Here is a 5,301-nt window from a genome sequence, read left to right as displayed (position 1 = left end):
TATATTATCTATGGCACGATATATAACATATTAGCCTATAGACTTATGAACTTGAATATCCTAGATCGTACACTGTGCCATATTTCCGGCCCGATATGGCGCGTCATATCGCTACCTTAGAATTACAAAGTTCTAGCTGCTCGCTGCCCAGTTTTGATAAATCTGACCTGAAAAAATGTTGAGTTTCACAAAATGTCTAGCTTTTTAGAATGCTGTTCTTTAACCCTATCCGTACGCCCTGGGGTCATTTTGTCCCCCCGGGGTAGTATTCTTCAAATTTTAGAATACTTTTAGTACGAAGATCTCTTTGAAACTTTCAGTATTTCTCAAAAATCATGTTGACAGACTGCTACGCAAAGCGTACGGATCGGATTAACGAGTAAATTTCCCCTTTGGAAAGTGGAGGCACAGAGTTCCCCACGTCGTATGGATACGATAGTAAAACACAACGTACGGATAGGGTTAAGTGGTGGCACAGAGTTCCCCCCGTCGTATGGATGCGATAGTAAAACACGACGTACGGATAGGGTTAAGTGGTGGTACGGATAATGCATGTAGAGTTATTGGTATCACCTTAAAGCTTGTTCACTTGTCTTTATTTGGATGAAAAAATTATCCATTTATCTTGAATACAAGTCGAGATATTTGTGAATAAAGGAGGTGGGGGTCACCTGTTTTCAGCGGTAAAATTAGTGAGAAAATGGTCGCCAAAGATTTGTTATTTCCTTAGCTTAAGACTCCGTGGTAACTGAAAAAAAAAAAATTTTTGTGCCTTTAATCAACGTTTTTCAGAAAAATCCTCACAGAAATGAGTTCTTTATGAAAGGTGTTGAGCCAAAACACAAAAATTTGATGAAAATTCAGAAACCTGCGGAAAAATGCAAGTTTCTTCACTTTGATTATTTGGACGAGAGCCGGATTCCACCACGCTGCCTCACAAATATTTGTACAACACAAAACCTCCGTCCCTAAACAAAACCCAGCCGTGGAAACAAGCAGCAGTAGAAACAAGCAGCAGTAGAAACAAGCAGCAGTAGTTGGGCACTCGGTCGGGTTTTATCCGTTTCTTTTGGTTGTTGGGGTTTTTTTTCTTTTACTTTGTCGTGATCCTTGTCTTGTTTCTTTTATTTGTTAGTTGTTTTTTTATGTGTTTTTTGTTTGTTAGTTGTTGTTTTTTATGTGTTTTTTGTTTGTTAGTTGTTGTTTTTTATGTGTTTTTTGTTTGTTAGTTGTTGTTTTTTTATGTGTTTTTTGTTTGTTAGTTGTTGTTTTTTTATGTGTTTTTTGTTTGTTAGTTGTTGTTTTTTTATGTGTTTTTTGTTTGTTAGTTGTTGTTTTTTTATGAGTTTTTTGTTTGTTAGTTGTTTTTTTTTATGTGATTTTTGTTTGTTGCGAAAATACTGAAGGTTGGTGTCGAGATGAGTCTTTGAAAACAGCCAGAGACCATGGGCTAAGCGAACAAATTAACCTCAGTTAGAACAACGCGATCATTGTTGTGATAAAACTTCGACCAAAACATGTTGCCTAGAAAAGTACAAATACGTGCAAGATGTTTGTCAAAGCGAGCGTTTGGCGCTCATATGACCGTATGCAGTTGCGAGCGCCGTAAAACCTCCACTCAAACTAACTCAAAGCGAGCGTTACTTCCCTCCAGCGCGTTGACTGTCGCGGCTCCAAGGCGCGGCCTCTTCCCTCCAGATGGAACAAACTCACGCCTAACCCGCTACTTATTCCACCTCTCGTCTTTTGTCTGAAACCAAATAATTATGGGCTTTTAACGACGTCAAAAAGAAATACGCTCCCCAGCACATTTGTGCCTAGGTGGGTTTTCTGAATTCTGCAGATCTCTATCCTTTAGTCGAGGATTGTGGATGTCCGTGAGCAGAGAAAACAAACCAAGACTTTTTTTATGAGCGTGATGTAAATGAAACAACTGCCGACTGCTTTGGTTTATCTAGAAAATGTTCAAAATTACTCCGTCTTGAAGAGAAGCGTTGTCTTTATAATTATATTATCGATCTGGTCCTTATAATTATATATCTATCTTTCCATCCCTCACGTTGTAGGAATTTGTTTTCTTAGTAACCCTTTAGGAGCGCTCTTTCTTGTCTTTGGAGAATTCCCGGAGACCCGCTGGCCTGAGCCACTTGACCATTCCCGCAAAGTTTTCCTGTCTGTTTTCCTTCTCTTGAAATTACAAAGGCGCGCAACAGTCCGACGTTGTGTCCTTGAGAAAACTCTCTTTACACGAAATTTCCACTTGGCTCGGTCCTCTCGGGGAATCCTTCAATCGCAAATATTTCGACTTGTATTCGAGATCATCATCATCATCATCATCATCCGGTGCCTTGCCAACTGGCGAGGGTGATCATGGACCTCCACTTCACTCTGTCTTGCGTTGCAGCAATGGTGTCTGTTGTTCTTGCTGCTCCTAGCCATGTTGTCACCTTGTCCAGTATCTTTTCCCTCTGTCTGCCTCTGCCTCTTTCTATCAAGCTTGCCTGTTGTTACAATAATCTCCAATGCTTCTTTCCACATTGTGTGTCCGAAAAAATTGCTTGTCTTCGAGATAGATCTGTAGTTTTGAATAAAAACACCAGACAAATAAACAGTCTCTAAGATTATACAAAGAACTGCTGTGCCTAAGTATTGGTGGGCGCCTGATTCCACCGTATCCTGAAACAGTGATATCAGAAAATGATTATCCTTCGCGAATCATAATTCAATGTCTTCTATCAGACTAGACGTTGCGGGTGGTTGGTGGTTGCTCTGCTATCAAACATCTAGCACCCTTATCTTTCCTCCTTCTTGTTTGTGTTTGTCATTCTCTTTTAACACCTCTATTCTGCGGGACTTATTTGACCTTATTGTGTTGCAAGTACCGTAAAACTCTTACTAAAACATTTAGAGAGACTAGACCTTGCTGTCGAGAAACAGACCCAAGACAATTGACCTGTCTGAAATAGGAGTGAAGCCCATTAATGTCACATATTATTTCCATGTGCCATTTCAAAATTCGCTATTTCTTTAACACAATAATCAACCACTCAACTGCCTCCTCCCCCTCACCTCCTTTGCCTCTCCTCTGGGCTCCTGACTCTTTCTGCAGCCTTTCCACTGCTTCTCTTTGGCTCCTTCTTACTGCTGTCTTTCAGCCACACCCCTGATCTTCTGGTAGGAAAGATCTACACCTAACCTTCTCCGACCAGGGCTGAAAATCTCGGAGGGCTCGTGTGCAAGTTGCGCACGTTAAAGATCCCTTGTGATAGGGGCGTTAAACCCATATCATTTCACCATTTCACCAAAGATCCCTTTGTGGTCCAAAATCGATAAGAGTAGGCTTCGGCCGCCACCCGGGCAAAATTTAAAATTTCCTACCAAATGAAAAAGTTTAGTGTGTCCCTCGCGCCTATATGACCTTATGTAGTTGCGAGCGCCGTAAAACACTTACTAAAAAATGACTATATTGAGGAAAATAAAATGGAGTAAAATACAAAACTTTGTCCACTTAATATGGCGCGAGACCATTGTGAAAGACGTGCTTGAAGGAAGGATGTGGGGCAGGACAGCCAGGGTAGACAAAGTAAAGAGCAACATGGATGGACAGCATGAAAGACATGGATGGACAGCATGAAAGACATGGATGAACAGCATGAAAGACATGGATGAACAGCATGAAAGACATGGATGGACAGCATGAAAGACATGGATGGACAGCATGAAAGACATGGACTGGCCTTTGTATAGCAAAATGTGCAACGGCAGCTCGCGAGCCACAGGGCTGTAGAGTCATGACAGATCAACCTCTGAGTCAGAGAAGACACCTCCAGGTATCCAAGTACTCAGTTTTAGTAAGAGTTTTTTTACGACACTTGCAACACAATAAGGTCATATAAGTGCCCAAGATTAGAGGTGTTACAAGAGAGTAACAAACACAAAAAAGAAGGAGAGATAAAGACAATAGACGTTTGATAGGAAAGAAGAAGCAAACCGCACCAGAGCACGTCCTGCCAACCACCCACATTCCAGGTACGATCAGGATCAGGCTCGTAAGGGTTAAAGAGTGAGAATCTCTGGTCACTGCCGTTACTTAGGGATTTTTGTGATCGCGGCAGCTCTCACTGCTTGCCTGTGGTAAGGGAGTCGTCATAATAATTGTAATCTTAAATTGATTTCTTGTCCTCTAACAATGTTCTGTCTTCTGCTTTCTTCTCCATTTTCTGCCCACCTCCCCTCATCTCTTTAGCCCCCTCCTCTGGGCTCCTGACTCTTTCTGCAGCCTTTCTACTGCTTCTCCTTGGCTCCTCCTTACTGCTGTCTTTCAACCAAACCCCTGTCGAAAAATGTCAAAGGTCCTGTGTGCAAGTTGCGCGCGTTAAAGATCCCTTGGTGGTCCAGAATCGATAAGAGCAGGCTTCGGTCGCCACCCGGGGAAAATTCAAAATTTCCTACCAACTGAAAATGTTTGGTGTGTCCCGCGCGCTAATGTGACCTTATGCAGTTGCGAGCGCCGTAAAACACTTACCAAAAATAAAATGAAAAAATTTCCTTGGGATGTTTGCAAACAGTGTGTTTTCTTGGTGACGTCATTCGGGGTTTTTTTCTGTCTTCTGTAAAATTGTAAAATTTCCTTGTACTTCTGTACTTTTACCAATGACGGCAGACTAATTACCAAGGCCTACTCAGGGTGTGGGTGGTTGGCGGGTGCTCTGGTGTGGCTTGCTCCTTCTTTCTTATGAAACATCTATCGTCCTGATCTCTCCTTCTTCTTTTTGTGTTCGTTACTCCCTTGTAACACCTCTAATCTTCAAACAGTGCCGCAGACTTGATGTGTTACAAGAGAGTAGCATACACAAAAAAGGAGGAGAGATAAGGACGATAGACGTTTGATAGGAAAGAAGGAGCAAACCACACCAGAGCACCCGCCAACCACCCGCAAGCACATCTCTAATCCTCGGCATTTATATGATCTATTTGTTGGTTATAAGTACCGCAAAACTGTTACCAAAACCGGTTGTTGTTTTTTACTTATAATTTTAGCACGTGTCGTTTGCCGAGGTTTGCTCCTTCTTTCCTTCAACTAACATCCGTCGGAATGTGTCACTTTTAAACTACAAATCGTGGGTGGTTGGCGGGTACTCTGGTGTGGTTTGCTCCTTCTTTCCTTCAACTAACATCCATCGGAATGTGTCACTTTTAAACTACAAATCGTGGGTGGTTGGCGGGTACTCTGGTGTGGTTTGCTCCTTCTTTTCTATCAAACATCTATCGTCCTTATCTCCCCTCCTTTCTTTTTTTATG

This window comes from Aplysia californica, unplaced genomic scaffold (genome assembly GCF_000002075.1).
Source record: "Aplysia californica isolate F4 #8 unplaced genomic scaffold, AplCal3.0 scaffold00738, whole genome shotgun sequence".
Classification (NCBI taxonomy): Eukaryota; Metazoa; Mollusca; class Gastropoda; order Aplysiida; family Aplysiidae; genus Aplysia; species Aplysia californica.
Note: the sequence above shows the minus strand (reverse complement) of the source record.